This window comes from Bactrocera neohumeralis, chromosome 5 (genome assembly GCF_024586455.1).
Source record: "Bactrocera neohumeralis isolate Rockhampton chromosome 5, APGP_CSIRO_Bneo_wtdbg2-racon-allhic-juicebox.fasta_v2, whole genome shotgun sequence".
In the NCBI taxonomy this organism is placed as follows: domain Eukaryota; kingdom Metazoa; phylum Arthropoda; class Insecta; order Diptera; family Tephritidae; genus Bactrocera; species Bactrocera neohumeralis.
Genome location: NC_065922.1, coordinates 3,857,602 through 3,874,338, shown reverse-complemented (window position 1 = coordinate 3,874,338; position 16,737 = coordinate 3,857,602). Strand labels below are relative to the sequence as shown.

Genomic DNA, 16,737 nt, shown 5'->3' with positions numbered 1-16,737 from the left:
TGAAAGTATTGAGATGCTAAATTACCGGCATATTGAATTGTCATTGTGTTCTTGAAACTGCATTTTCTTTTGTAAGTGCGTCCAAATGAGTCATTGGGTTGGACGCGGAAAGCAAAAAAGCAAAGTGTACGAATTAATATTTCAACAAAGCGAGATTTGTTTGAAATAAAAAGAAACAAGAATGTATTCCAAATGAGCTCATCTGCGTGTTCTTACAATTACTACTGGAAAACATCGGAATAATTATTTAAGTATGTATTTCGTGTAATTTTATGATCTGAATCCCGCTGATCCAAGTCGGTTCAGTAACCTAACCTCACTTAGTATTTATTTCATCGCTTATCCAGTCTTCGGTATGGGTATATTGTTTCTATTCATAATACGTTAATAGTTTATTATGTGCTTAATATGTGTCAAGCGTTTGTTTGGATTCAAAGACCTTTATTTTTCCCGCTCTAATCTCCGTTGATGTTCCTGTCCATTTTTTTTATCCTGTCCTCATTTTGTGGTGAAATACATCTGTCTTAAGGTTTTAAGTTCCTGTCGATTATAAGGAAGAAATTAAAATTTAAAATATAAAATAATTTTTTTCTGGTCTAGTATTGTAAGGTACTTTTGTTTAAAAAATGTTACAAATTCATTTAATTAGATCAGTGTTATTTTTGGACGATATTAATATTATTTTATGAGGTGACTTTAACTTCTTAGCAATGTTGAATATACGTACATACATACATACATACATATGTACATACATATCTAGCATCCAATTCTGACTACTAACAGATAAATCTCGTTGCATTTATCTGTTAAATACATATGCCAAACAAAAAAGTCGTTTAGGTCTTTTTCCATACATTCGTAAGTATTGGCGTTAAATTTGTGGAAAAAAACAGTTTTCAAACGAAACAGTGGAATGCTAAAATAAACACAAAGCAAAAGATTATTCATTCACTTCAAATATTTAACAAACTTATGTACACATACATATATGTATATATGTATATGTAAATAATTGTGGATGTTGCCCTTACTTTGCTTGACCACCTGTAGAACCGAGATGTTTCGTTGGTTGCAGTTGGCATACATTTTAGTTTGATAAACTGCTGTTCATTGTTATTTTATATTTTCATTTCTTTCGCATTATTATTATTAAAACCTCAAGGTAAGAAAAGACTTTCTTTTTTCTATTTACTCACGTTGTTGGCGGCGTAGAGCCCAAAAGGTTTGCGTTACTTTGTTTGCAGTGAGATAAAATCTGTTGTGATGAGACCTACTAAACCTCAATTATATAGTATATATTGCAGCATTTATAAATTGTCTCCACTGTTTCCAATGGGAATGGGGCAAGGGAACAGCAATAAAACTGATACTTAGAATTCTTTTAATTTTATTTGATTATTTTAAACATTTGTTTGTTTTTTGCGTCTGGAGTAGTAAGTTTTTGCTGTTCCTATTTTTTTTAACAGTTCTTGCCGGCTTTGGTTGCTGTAGTGCGCTTCACTTTCCCGCATCAAAATATATTAAAACCAGTTTTGCACGATCTTTGTCTTTTGGTTGTTGCGTGTATTTTTGGTTCTGAAGCTGTCAAGTATATGTATGTATGTATGTACAAAAAAGTAGGAATGTGTATACTTTCGAGCTTTTTGGGTGTCTCCACACACTATACATAGTATGTACATATCTATGTACAAATGGGCGATATTTGGAACCTATGTAACCTGTATCCCTGTGAGTGTGAATGCAGGTAAAAACTAATTTTAGAAACATAATCAAGCCTAACGTCTCAGAAATTTTTTCAAATCTTTCTTTTATTTGAACTTATGACATCATGGTACGCACATACATATGTATGTATGTATGTAGTGCATGCACATACTTACATATATTATTATTTTGCAATTATTGACGGCATCTTCGAAAACATGTTGGTATAGCCATGTATCTACATATGTACATAAATATATAAACGGTATGTATTAAATTGAAGTTCATTATGAATCGGTGACATACTCAAGCCCACCTGTCGAACCTTCAGTTCTTTTTTATAAATACAATAGAACTACTCTTTGTTCTCGTGAATATAAAATTTACATAGACATTCGCTTGCTGTTGATCGCTAGAGGCGATTAGAGAAGAGAAACTTTTGATATTAGAAATAAAATTACATAGGTCAATAATGGTTTTGTTGCATGCAGGTTTACATAAGATGCTAATTGTACTACGATATATACTCTCAAAATGGTTAATGCTTTAATGTATGTATATTTTTACGGCACTATCCGAGAATTGTCTGAAAAATACTTTGAAAAAATAGATTATGCACTCAGTTGAAATTATTTCTGCATTTAAGCAAAAAGAGAGGAATTTAAAGAGTTTTCTGAGGTATGTAGATATGATGGAAATGGATTTAAACTGTGTTTATAATTCATTGGTATTTGTTACAATTACAAACATCGACAAGATCACCTGAGAACGCGTATTCTGTTATTCTCAACTACTTTTGTAACACCACCTTCTCCACGACTACTGAAACTTTCCACTACAGTCACACACATTTACAGATGGGCGCATGCGAATATGTACATGCCTGTAGCTGTAGACAAATATGAAGCTTGCTTTTCGTTGCCTTAGCATGTCGGTTAAGGACGGACGAACGAACTAACGTACAAAACAAAAGCCACGCAAACACACACTGCAAAGAAAAGCTACCACATAGCATACCTATAGTCGGAATACGAGCTCATTTAATAGCTTGAAGCTCGGTTGGGGCTGGGTCGTTACTGTTCACACATGCACAGACACATACATTTGCGCGTACATTTACAAGTGTATGTAGTTTGCGCGAGATTTTAAGCTCCGAGGATGACTTAAAAGCGGTTGGAGCGCGCTGAAACCTCATATGTTGATGAAGAAGTGAATAACACCGCATCCACTGTTGATAGCTCATTGTGTGCTCAGTACACTGAGTTGCCAACAGCTCCTCGCTCGTTGTGGTTCAAATTGTCATGGCTATTTGTTTTTGTAAGCGAATGTGTACATGAGAGTGTTGTAGCTTTGGCGTTCTACACATTGCTCTCTTTGACGCACTCGCTTGTTTCCATTAGTTTTCCAAATCGTCATCATTTTGCATTTGACTTTCGTTTCGAGCAGTTTGTTGTGCATCGAGTTTGTGTTCACGTTCACGTTTTTTCCGTTCGCCGCCGTTTTCCACACAAGTGCAATTATTTCTTTCATTGCATTTGCGTGCTTGTGTGCGTATATTATTGTTGTGTGAGTGCTCCAAGTTTTATTTAACTCTTGACAATTGTTGAAATATTATTGCCGTGGTCAAAGTTATTCGCATGGAATGTGGTGGTAGTGGCTTCCCTCCTCCTCATGCGCCTATTATTTGGCAAGTGGCGAAAATTTGAATATTTTGTGTGTCGTTAATTTGAATTTTTTTTGTATTTCGCTTTGTGCAGTTCATTCTTCGAAAGTTGTCGTGGCGCGTCGTTGCAATCACTTGTTGAGAAAGTGAAAGACAAAAAAAGAGCAGAAGCCAGTCACTCAGGCCGGCGCGGTTGTCGCGGAAAAGCATTTTGTGATTTCAAGTAGTGGGCATTGACAGCCATAGGTGAGGCAGCGTGGCATTGACTTCTGGGGCTAGTCTGTGTACTGATAGTGCATATTTGGATTGTCTTCGGCCCAGGAAGAGTGCATTTTTAAGTCATGCTGTTGCTGCCGTGTTTATTTATATTATAGCATATGCAAAAGTTTTTTTTATTCTTTTTTTTAATTTCTTTGCGGTTTGTTTAACATTCGTGTTGTTTCTCAATCACATATTGTCAGCAATTGTTTCCTTCGACCACTTTTAATCGTGAAACCCCTAGTCAAGTTTATTGCTAACCGGAACCCGCTACATTGTTTCAAGTGGCTAAATTACAGTCAAAATATGCTAATTAATCACTAATAAAAACGCTCATGGACATCAAAGTAACAATTTCTAAAAGAAACAAAATCGCATTTACATAACGGGACGTTGTAATATTTATCGGTTAAAAAAGTTTATTTGTATATACTTGGTGTCAGGAGAACTGATTTTTTTTCAATAAAGCAAGGAAAAAATCAAGTGTGTCATAGTTTACTATAAGCCAATTGAAAATCAAAAGTATAATCATATTTTTTTAGTTTGCAGCTTTCGAAATATGTTTGCCACTCTAAGTGCAACATATCCTTGATTAAAAATTGTGACAAACACCATTGTAAGCATCTGTGATATTAAAGAAAAATAATAAAAGCCTCACATCAATATTATACCGGCTAGCGCTTTAACTTGTAAGTATTACTACCATACATCTATCTATCGATCTATAGATTTCACAATATCACATTGTTGTTGACCAATCTATTTGTTAAAGATGTCCTTTGGGGTTAAGTCATTACAACCTTTCTAGCAAATTAGAATCATGTTTACTCGTTAGCCACCTCTTTCGATTTTAAATTTTTGGAGGCAAGATTTTTTTATAATTCGTAACTTAAAATAATTTAATAAAAGCAATTGCTTATTTTTTTTTGCTTCCGTTTTTTAAACAATACACGTGCTGCTAGCACTTCATCATAATAAAATAAGAAAAGAAGGCGAAATCAAATGTCTGCAACTTATAATTATTGGCATCAAATTATCTCAATTCAATTTAGGCAAAAATTAGGTAGAAATTAGTTATATTTCTCGTGTTTTATTTTCTGTCTCTATATATGTATGTATGTATGTATGTGTACATACAAGGTGCGTTCCAAAGTAAACAAGACTTTTTGAATCTAGCGCCCCCTGGTGGCGCCATCTATATGTCGACTGGTGCGTTAGAATCGGCTATCTTTATCGATTGTCCAGTGAGAATTTCATTGATTGAAAGTGAAGTTATTGCGTTTTAAGTGTCAGTATGTTTGTGTTATCAGTGCGAAAATGAGCTTCGAACAAAGAGCCAACATTAAAAAAAAAAATCGTTTACCGAAACGTTTCAATTGATGAAACAAGTTTATGGCGATGATTGCTTATCCTGTAGCATAGTGCACGAGTGGTTTCAACGTTTTCAAAGTGGTCGTGAGGATATAAATGACGATCAACCGTGCGTGAATTCATCAAAAATCAGACGAAATCATCATTGAAATTCATGGAAATGGAATTGAACATCTCCAAAACATCGATTTATCGCATTTTGACCGAACATTTGGGCTTACGAAAAGTGTGTCCACGGTTTGTTCCGCACAAATTGTCTGACGACCCAAAATTCCTCAGAATCCAACATTCGAAAGACGATTACTTGACCAAAAATTACATTTTAACCATTAACCACTCTCCTGATATGGCACTGTGCGACTTCTTCCTTTTCGGAAAAATGCATTTGCTCATGAAAGGAAAGTGTAATGCAGACGTAGAGGCCATTCAAAAGGCTGGCACCAGCACACTGGTGGTCAACGAGCTAAAACACTCGTTCGACATGCTTTTGGAACGTGCAAAAAGCTGTATTGAAGCAAAAGGAGACTATTTTGAATAAAATATATTGATTTTGCCGAAAAAAACCATTTGTTCTCAGTAAGTAAACACTTTGGAGCGCACCTTGTATAGTATGCATAAAGCACAGGGATGTGTATTTTCATATTTTCCAAAATTCAGAAGAAGTGCATATTGAGCAACATCACGTACAACAAGTACAAGTATTTAAACAATGTTGTCAAGGTTCACCCGGTTTTATGCGCTGCGTCGGTGCCAAATATCTTATCTGCGTTTTGGTATTTATTGTGCTCATGAGGCAGACAATGAAGGGGGTAGGACTGCTGGTTCTGGTATGTAGGTGCTTTAGCAATGTCGCCAAATTCGAAAAATAGATCTTGGTGCATTGTTAGCTTTAACAATTCCTTCAGGGACTTTTGAACGGTGGCTTATTACTTACATATAGAGTTTGTTTTATTTAGTTTATTTAGAATTTAGTTAAAACCAGTTCAGTAGATTTTTTCCCTTAAAAAATAGAAATGGAGCTTCTATTTCCGAACTACTGCTCCATTGTAGCCATTCGTAAATGTTTGGTGTGTGATATTGTGGCCACATCGTGTTAACGTGTTTTATTACAACCTCACGTCATGTTTTTTGTTTCTCTTGTGCCGCCAGTTTCTTATTCATCGTGGTGTTTGCCTGGTCGTGGCCCATCAACACACTTGAAGTTTTGTAGATAATTAAAAAGAATTTGAATTTATTTTCCTGAAAGTACGCTGATTACGACACACCGGTGTGTAACTTCGCTTTATGATATGATAATGACTGTGTTTGATTGGACGCACAAACATTTAACGATGAAGTCACGTAATTGCTTTTCAGTTTAATTGAAAATTTACATGTTTTGGAAAACGACCTTGGTGGACAAATTGGCCCTTTTAGTATGAATATAGTGATTTATTAAATTAATTATAGTTACAAAAACGAAATTTGTTATATTATTTAATACAGTTAGAAAAATTGTTCTTCTCATTTAAAAAAGTTTAGAATTTAATTCTATTTCGGAGGGGAGTACTGCGTTTCAAACACATTGTTTTATTAAATATATTTATTTTTAAGTTTTTAATTTAAAATAAGTATATTACTCAAAAAATACTACTATTTTTCCATCATTTTGTCAGAAAGAAACCAGTTCCGAAACTAGTAGTTGTGACATTAGTTACATACATACATACAAACATATGTAGCATTTGTGTGCATTGGATTTTTGAATGCGTTTGCCTTCCTCTCCACGGCGTCGTCTTATATTTCTAGCTTCGGAATCGACTACAGCCTCACTTTTGTGAATGTGTTGGGCGTGCACCCACCGCAAGCGCGCGGACAGTGCCATTGATACGCTCGCATATCGTGTATCTGCGGCAGTGGCAGCGCCGCTATTTCCTGCTATCTTAAATTCATTGTTATCGTCGCAAAGGCTTTGCCTTTTTGCTTTTGCTGCATTATAACTGCCTTTATTTATAACGTCAACTGTGCTACCATTAACACAACCGCCACCACCACCACCAACACGAATACCGCAGCAAAAGTAATACACTGATATGCTTACCGACCGACTCGTACATACATACATACATATTAACCAAACAAGCAGACCTGGAATCGGCATAAGCGAGTCGTCTCGAAATTTATGAAAAAAATTTACTATTCAGTCAGCGGAAAACTTGCTTACGTGTATGATAGACGCTTGCTCGATCGCTTAAGTCGCTCAATCGCTCGGTGTTTGTTTGAAGCAGTTGCTTTTTCGGTATCGCGGTGCTGGTGAATTTCATATATTTTCTCAGCTTAGAACTTCTACTGCCAACTGTAAACACTCGGAACGACGAAGGGACCCTCTTGTGGTTGGTAGATTTATATAGAAAACATGTGAAGTATATTCAATGTTAGCAAAATGAAGTTTTTGTGATCGAAGTACATTATTGAGACGTCGTCGCCGGAAGCGCATATAGCAAAAACGAGAATATATTAGATTCATAGAATTTGATATAGCGTTATCTTAAAAAACAAGATTCAGTTAAAATTGAAATATTTTCTTCATTACGTAATGACAACGTTTTACAAAAACAAACTGTTCGCTTTGAATGCCACAAAAGATCACAATGGGTCAATCATACACTTGCAGCTCGGCATTGACCGTGTAACACTTGCTGAGATGAGGAACATAAATATTCGTATCTTTGCTAATTGTAACTTTTGGATGTAGGCTCATGAACTGCTTTGGCTTTTCGACGCTAAACAAATATGTTCATTTTATTACACATTCACAGAGCGATTTTTGAAAACTGTGGTTGCTTTAATGGCATCATATCCAGAAAATCTGGAACATCAAAAAATACCGCATTGGCAAGCAACAGCATAAAGGTTAACATTGAAGCTTCGAAAAAAAATAAATAGAAAACATTACTGTAAAGTTTAACATTTGAATATGTGAAATTTCGCCACAATGGTCGCTAATAAGGTTCATCGCCATGTGCAAGTGCTCACAAACACGCGCATGTGCAAGTCCGGTCGGTGTGCCAAGAACTTTGCGCTTCAGAGGATGGAACAACCAACTCGCACCTTCATAACATCTATCGCTTTGAGCATAAGTTGGCAGTATCTCTATAATATTTAGCCGCCTAAATATTTGCTTGACGTTTTTCTAACCTCCTCTGCATGCAGGCATTTATATGTGCATATATGTACATATGTATTCCGACAAATAATAGCACCAAAAGTTTTAGACCGTCTTCAGACAGCTGTCTCACTTACTTGCCGTGTGTAGCTTTCATGTCAGAACGTAAACTTTGTTTCGAAAGTCTGTCGTGTACCCAGCCAGAATTATGGAAAATATTAACGATTATTGATAATCATTAAAAGGTTGGTTTCTAAATCATCTGGTAACAATAATGCGTTTGAAAACAAAAATATGGCAAAAAGCTAATCTCTAACAAGAGACTTTGCAAGTATCATCTTCGGTTGACAACTGGTTTTATGCCAGCCTTTCACTTGAACGTATGCTGGTCATTTATGACCTACTAATTTTGGAATACACGTTTTACTGCATTTTCTTCTACTAGCATACATACATATGCCTCTTACAATAACGCATGTGCATCCATATCGTGTGTGTATGCGATATTCTTGTTGAGATCGCAATTTTTATCCTGATTCTATATCGCCATGGTTATGGTCATGTAATTTAGGAAATGACATTGATTTTGCTCTTGGCAATAAAAATGGTACACAGAACACCAAATGTTTATTTTTGGTTTCATATGCATCAGCGTTAGTCGAGTGCATGCACTGCGATGAGCGAGAGTCCACACAATTCTCGATGGGGTTGTGAAATTGAAATGTAATTGGCGAAGTGCTGAAATGCGCGATTGCGGCAAGTTTTTCATGCTCGAAAGTGGGTCTCTGAATCGTTGAACTTTGACACAAATAACATTATGGTTTTCTCAAAACTTGCATGGTAATAAATACATGTATGTAAGTTGGGTGATACGTATCATGCAGATGATGTTCTTTTTATTATTATACTTGTATGTATGTATGTATATCTAATTGTATTTTGTGTGTTCTAATTATGCTGACAGTGACATTTGCGCTGCGAGTTTATTTATTTTTACTATTGTGTTATTTTTAGTGCGTTTAGTTAACCTTTGACACGTGATCTCAGACGTGCTGACTCTCAAGAGTTTCTCTTGCCCTCATAATATTAAAGTATGCATGTCCGGAATGCATACATATCGGTTCTTCTACATGACTTTGACCAGCCGTTTCCTTTTCCTGTTGTTCAACTTCCACGAAATAGCCGTTTTCGGTTTAAAATAAGCTGTAGAGCAAAAAAAAAAAGCATGAGTTCAGGCGCGAAAGTCACAATACATACATACATGTATGTTTGAACATTATTATTGCAATTATTTTGAAAACCGCAGCAACGTTTTTGTTGGTTTCAAGCACTTAATATAATGTTTTTGCAAAAATTAGCTAACTTAATTATTTTCCATTCATTGGAACCTATTTTTAGTAAAAACTAACTACTAAATTACACTATATTTATTACAGCAGGCAGCTATTTGTGGTTCTATTCCGAAAATATGGCGATCAACATGTTTTACTGTTGTGCACTAATTACTTTTTTATAATTACTAAATTTCCTCAAAACATCTGCTGGGTTAATTAGTACAGCACATGAGCTTAGAGAAACAGGAGTTTAATTAGCAACAGCAAAGTGCAAAAAGTCGAGAGACCTTATTATAATTGAAAGTAAAAAAAGCGTCTGCATTTGTTATTCAAAATATTAAATATGCAATGAAAATGCTTCATCGACGATTTCCTCGCATAACGATAATGGCAGCAATGATAGATAATAATCGTGTGGTGGATTATTAAATAAGTATGCCGCATTTTAATTGAAAAGCCGCTGCTTTGGGCTACGCTACGCGCTGAAATAGCCGCAATTGTTCGAAAACCAGCTTTGTCAATGAAGCTTGTGCGAGCAATTCAACTGTCATAAGCGTGAGTGTGCCTGTGTATACATAAATGTATAGGTACTCTGGCATTTTATTAAACACACTTTGCCAATCGTTAGACGTTTCGTATTCACTTTTTGAAATAATTAAATGGTATATGTATGCCACCAACAGCAGCAGCATCACCTTGCTTGAATACGACATGCCATTTCTAATTGCTATTGTCAAGTTGATTTGATGCCTCGATCGGTTGTGTTCGCACAACAGACGCACTCACACATTTGTACACATACAGAATTTACATAAAATGATAAAAAAACAACAACATAGAATATGAATTTATACATTATAGTATGCATACATTCCGCGTCACTTGAATAGCACAACTGAGCCGTTTTTAGTTTTTAGTTTTCGAATCTTATCGTATGCGTTATCTTATAAATGACTTGTAATCGCGAGTTTTTTTAGAAACACAATACTAAGAGTAAAACTTCAAAGTCTCAATAGCTTTGTACTATATAAACAAACAAAAAGATATAAAAAATTTAGCCCCAAGACGAAATAAAGTGTTTAAAAACGTAAGGAAATGTATGTGCATTCCGACGTTGCCTATTAAAATTCGAACTCAGATGACACGTCCACATCACCTATTATTCTGCATGCGATGATTCTTGCTATTTTTTTATTCTGTCCGATGAACTTTTTGCCTGTGTGAAACCCTTAAAAATACACAGTATTATACAATTGATATTTCTAGTGATAAATATTAAGCAATAAGATATTTTAGCGTTCTATCCAAGTGACGCGGAGTATTTCAGGTCATAAAAAGCAATAAACGTGTGTATACCTGTGCATGTTCATAAGTACATAAATACTTTGATGAGGCCAATTTTTTTAACACCGTCTAAAGTTCAAGGCATGAAATAGAGTTCGACTGTTGCACTTGTACAACATATACTATTGTGCTCTCATGGAGCAACTTGTGGAAGGTGGTTTATTGTGAAGCACCCAATTCCTGCCCATTTTCGCCCGAAATTTTTGTGTGTATTATATTATTTATAGAAATTGAGTTTCGAACACTAATTCATTTCGCTTGAAGAGATGACCCTTGAGTACGCGTAGAGCAAATAAATAAATATTTCAATTACTCTTTGTTCACATATTTTATCTACATTGTTGTATTATATATTGAATCGATAACGAATTGCATTTGTCGGCGAATATAACTGTCGACACTAAACCTTGAGCAACCGAGCGCTGCTGTCACCTTCTAATAACGTCAAAGTCGCCAGCTCAGCTTTTGGTGTTTAAACGAAATTCTTGCGGTTTTAGTCATCGCCACTTCAGGTTTTCATGTTTTGTAACCAAGTGGTTATACATAAAAGTAAGCGCTCCAAATGTGAAGTCATCGCTACTTTTTAATATAATGGCGACACGACGCAGCACAATTTCAGATTATTAAAAGGAATGTGAATATTTTTCAAATTCCTACCAAATTTTCTACGAAATTATGTCATAACATGAAGTTGATAACGCAAAGCGACTGCAGCAATCAGCTGAAATTTATCCCCCCGCGTCTTTGCTGCGGGGTTTGCACATCTTTTTGTATATATGTATGTATGTATGTGCATGTGTGTGGGATATGTGCATAAGTGTTTGTTGACTGTTGACTTATACCCACTTCGCTTCGCCGCTGTACCTTCGAAGCCTACTCGTGTTAACAAAAACTTGTTACGTGCAAAATCATTGATTCGCGGTATCACATGCTTTTGACACTGTTGTTGCTTCTGTCTCGGCTTGCTGCCGCTAATGAAATGAGCGAACAGGCCAGGCGGAGCGATATGCCATTTATTGTATAATTTGCGAATAGTTTTGCCATTATTCAGGTCGCTAAAAACAAACAAAATTTTAATTAATTGAGAAAACATAAAAAATATTGTTTTGAAGATTTAACGAACTTTATGAATGAAATTAATAAATTCCTGATATCGTTATGACGTCATTCAGGTATCGTATTTTTCACAGAAAAATATTGTCTACAATTTCAATTGTTAAAGTTTTTTTTAAATTAATTTTTCCGCAAATGTTTGTATTATGGAATTCTCACACACACATACAGCTGCGGTCAAATTCTTAGTAGTGTGCCAACGAAGAAGAGGAACTGTTAAAAAAATGTAAGATATCGCTTTTATAAAAAAAAAATATTTTTTACCATAAAAGCCCTAACAGTAAGTAAAACAAATCACAAAAAAAACTCAATGTTTAACTAATTTCAATGAATTATAAATATATGGAAAAAATTATGAGGAATTTCGGCGATGATCAGTCATGTTTTCCTTAATCTAACAAATGGGTCCTACACCTTGCCAAGAAAAGCATGCCCAAACCATGATACTCGCATCTCTATGTTTTACCGTTTTTGTTGTATATTTCGGCTGGTATTCGGTATTGGGCGGACGTCTTATATATTGACGCGATCCTTTTCCGCCATACTTAACAATTTTCGATTCATCCAACGATAAAATGTTCCGCCATTTTGTCGAAGACCAATTAAAATTTCCTTTAGCGAATCAAAGTCTTTGTTCAGCATGTGTTTTAGGCAATAACGGCACTTTTTATGGATAGTGGGCCCCCAAGTCATGATCACATAAACGCTGGCATATAATTTCAATACTTCTAGTTAAAGGCGTCTTTTACCTCTGTAGCAGCCGCAAATGGAACCTGCTTTGGGTATCTGATAATGGAATTGACTTCTCTTACTGACATTTCTGGCTTGCTCTCACATGTTTTATTACTTAAGTACGTACCATTGTGGGTGAGCAAGTAAGAATATTTTGACTTCGAAATACTTAAGTTTTGGCCTCAGAAAGCAATATTTTATCAGGGAGCGTACAATTCTTATTTTTCGACATTTCTAAATGAATAAAAGTAAGTTTTTAACATTAAAATCAATAACTTCAATTAAATAAATGAATTTCACCGTTATTTTCAAGTTTTCACAAAAAATTTCAGATAATTTTAATTTTTCAAACACTTCGTTCACGCACTACTAAGATTTTGACTGACCGAAAACGCTTTGCAAATAAAAAGTCCCGCAATTGTAACAAAAACAACAAGCCAAGCGAAACAAGTTTTTCATGTTTTCATGTCAACATCTGAAGCTAATTGATTTTGAAGTGCATCCCAACAAAAAAGTTGTAATAAAAAAGTATGATCCCATATATTATATGAAAGCCTAGCACTACTAAGAATTTGACCGCAACTGTACATATGCAAATATGCATACTAATGTTTTGTTTAAAAACAATATTTTTCATATCCGTTTGAATGTTATCGCTGTTAATTTGTCTTATTTCTTTTGGCTTCACTTTCATCCCAATATTTTGTCACGAAGTCGAATTTTGTGATTTGCAATTATAGCCAACACGAGATGTTATTACGAATTTGGCAGCTTAACACACAGTTCATTAACTTTGCAATCGCCTTATAGGAAATTTTGATTGGACTTAAAAATACTCATACATGGATGTGTGTGACTAACCTACTACTGTACGTACATACATACCGAATACGTGTCTTCGCGACAATGTTTTAATTTAAATTAACACCCAAGACCTCTCCCTAATATTTGTATTTATACTCTAACTCTTCATGCATGGCCTAAATGTTATCATAACCTAAAAGTTTTTCGCGAAACCCTTGTCGAAAGATAGGTTTAAAAATTGAGGTGGGGCAAATGTTTGGCCCCATGTGAAAACCGTTTCAGTTTATGACATATGTATGTACATACATGTGTGGCGAACCAGTTTAGCCGATTTCAATTAGGTAAGCATGAAAATGACGATGACAACAAATGCTCACAAAAGAGACCAAAGAAGAAGTTATAATGGAAACTCGGCAAGATGGACTTTAACATGGTCATATGATTGAAATCAATCATTGCTTCTAACTGGAAATGTGAGTGTGTTCGCTCCGCACAAACAGGTTGTATTTCATCTATCGATGAGTTGCTTTCAGACATTTTCATATGTATACGTAGACACATACAATGATATATACAAGCGTTGATATACATATATACATAAATGTTAGAATAATCTTTTTTTTTCAAATTCTGTGCAATATTTTTTTGATTTATTTGCTAGTTATGAACTTAGATGTTTATCTACCATTTTATAAACTCAGTTTTTGTAAATACGTAAGGTTTAAAAATTGCAAATCCTAAAAGTAATGTTACGCTAGATCTAATTTTTGTCTTACCGTCCTTTCCTTTAAAAAAAAAGCTTCAAAAAGATATATAACCACATTTGATTTGATGAAGAATTGCGTCAAGGATATGTAAAAGACCACAAACCGAGGGGTTCCATGCTAAAAAAAAGCCGCTGCTTATTGACATTATTAAAGGGTTTTTAGACCTTACCGCAAAATGAGAGCGCACATATACATAAATATGTCTGTAACACAGTCCAATGTCAGTCATTCATGCGGAAAGACATGAAAAAGCAATTGTTTTTGCCTGCCAATTTTTTCTGCTGACATTTTGCTGAAATATGTGGTACATACTCGCATGTATAGGTATGTAATTGTGTTCAGTTTTATGCAAACAAGTTGTTTTCTCTTGCGCTTTAAAATCCAAACACATTTTTGTTTGTACGTATTATATTTACCACTGAAATTCGTTTGTTTGTTTTTTTAGCAATTTAATTTTTACCTCATTTGCCCACGTACTGAATACGGCAACGCCGTAATTGCTGTTGATTTCACGCGATTTGTATAGTGATTTCATAATTTCAATATTTGTTTTAATATAAGTATGTATGCATACGTATGTACATACATATATGCATACATTTTATATGTACATATGTGCGTATGTGCGTATACAATGGCACAATTTGGACTCTAAAATTCCAAAATCACCAGTTATCCCACATTTCGCCGTTATAAACAAAACATCACTGGTTCCTGACTAAAACACCTTCCTTTGACCATGATTTTTCAAAAGATAGTTTAAAAGGTTGCTCTAGTTCATCCTTATTCCTAAATTTACTAAACGAGTTAACTTCGTATAACTGTGCAAAAATACTGTTAACCCAGCATAGATCATTCAACTTATTTCAATGTCTAAATTTCTCCTTCGCTACCTCTTTTGGTTCTGATATTCGCTTTGGGCCGCCGATAGGCTTGGCTGATTTTCACTTTTATTTTCATTTTAAACAATAAATTTCTTTTGTATTTTCCCCCCGTAAATGAATTGCGTGCAGCCCACTAGTAACGCTAGAATTACAATCAAATATACATATGTATGTATCTGCCACATTCACTTTTTACCAGGCCGTTGCCAACATTTTGTTATGCTCAAGAGAACGCATGCATATCTGTCCGCCCGTCCGTCTGTGCGTGGTCATGATTTTATCAGCAGCTACAACATCGCTTTATTGGCACGATCGTCAGCGACGCTGGCACGCACAAAAGTGTGCGTAAAAAGACAGATAGAAATTAATATTTTCCAAAGTAGAAGAGTGCGATAGCGAATTAATGAACGCTGATGAGGCGCTTTACTTTGTTGAGACAATTCAGAAAATTGCCTTTTGACTATATCACAATTGTTTATCTTAGCATTAAGTAATTATAAATGTATGCATGTATGTAGCAAGTGTGTGTCTTGTTTTGACGCACTTTTCTTCTTTGCTTTCTGTGGCTATTTACTTTTATGGTTGACTTTTGTTTCTTCGACGCGCGTCTCATTTCACTTGCGTTGTGACTCTAAGGTAGTGGCTTTTCATATCTCTTCATTCGATTGCGTCCACACTTATTCGTCGTCTCCACCCAAATTGTTTTTTTTTACTACCTTGAAAATTATGCAATGATTTCGTACCGAAAGTGTGCCGAAAGGTGAATCACGCGTGTCTCATCGCTTTTGAGAACGAGGATATTTTTAAACAATATCTTGTGTGTTTATTTATTCATTTATTTTAAGGTATATATAAATTTATTCATTGAATTAACCTTTCTTACTTGCGCTTTCCGAAAAACTCGCTTTGTGTCTGTCCCGCCAATTGTCATTCTGCGGCGCACCCATTAGATGTCGGTTTAAATTAGGTGAATGCTCCTCAAATTGACAGCAAAAAGAATTCAATGTCAACGCTTTTCCTTCGTGCCCAATACTGAGTGTCTCCCAAATTCAATTCAATTCGATGCAACAGGTGTATCGCCACGCCTGCTTTTTCATACATATATTGCATATGTATAGATATGTGTGTATGTCTGTCAGCCTTTTGAATAGAAAATTTAGTATTGCTCAGAGTAGAAAATGTTTTTATGTAAATAAATAATATTCAATTGTTTTAACAAATCCATTAAAGTTTATCGCACGCATGAAATTCGTTTGCTATTTACGTAAAGGCCAATTTATTTTTATATTTATTTATGTTGACAAAGACTAATTTTTAACTATTCTTGTCATAGATTAGATATCGTTATCACTTCCCTAAATTTTCTATCTTTTCGCATTTTTAAAACGTTTTTATTATATTTTTTGAGACCAGTTTGCTTCACCTATTGAAATATATGTGATCCATCTCCTGAGTGACATGTTCGATAAGTACTTCACAGAGTTACCTCTGCAGCGCCCATCAGGGACTAACATGAACTTTTCATAGTTTTTGGCAGTGGCAAACCGTTGGCTTAAAATACTCTATATGAATCAACCAATATTTACCTCCCTCACATTTGATATGGAGACATTAT

At 35.0% G+C, this 16,737-nt stretch overlaps 1 protein-coding gene and 1 long non-coding RNA gene across 12 annotated transcripts in view; one reads left to right on the top strand and one right to left on the bottom strand.

Moving 5' to 3' along the window:
* The window catches only part of LOC126760647 (moesin/ezrin/radixin homolog 1), a 37,892-nt gene that overhangs the window by 475 nt on the left and 20,680 nt on the right, over positions 1–16,737 (top strand). The window contains exons 1-2 of one of the 7 annotated variants that reach the window (XM_050476446.1): positions 3,119–3,273; positions 4,171–4,317. The exons of 1 other annotated variant lie outside the window; for it this stretch is intronic. The gene's annotated coding sequence lies outside the window, so the exon portion shown is untranslated. Of the gene's footprint in view, positions 1–3,118; positions 3,274–4,170; positions 4,318–7,192; positions 7,372–16,737 lie in introns of those variants that run through there. 5 more of the 7 variants (XM_050476455.1, XM_050476457.1, XM_050476458.1 and 2 more) reach the window with 5 other exon arrangements.
* LOC126760665 (uncharacterized) lies at positions 241–16,138 on the bottom strand. 5 transcript variants are annotated; one of them, XR_007667232.1, is made up of 2 exons: positions 15,997–16,138; positions 241–540 (listed from the first exon to the last, which is right to left on the bottom strand). It is a non-coding gene; the product is annotated as an uncharacterized LOC126760665 (long non-coding RNA). The 5 variants fall into 5 exon arrangements; XR_007667231.1 differs by having other exon boundaries at positions 16,006–16,138; XR_007667229.1 differs by lacking the exon at positions 15,997–16,138 and adding an exon at positions 2,470–2,678.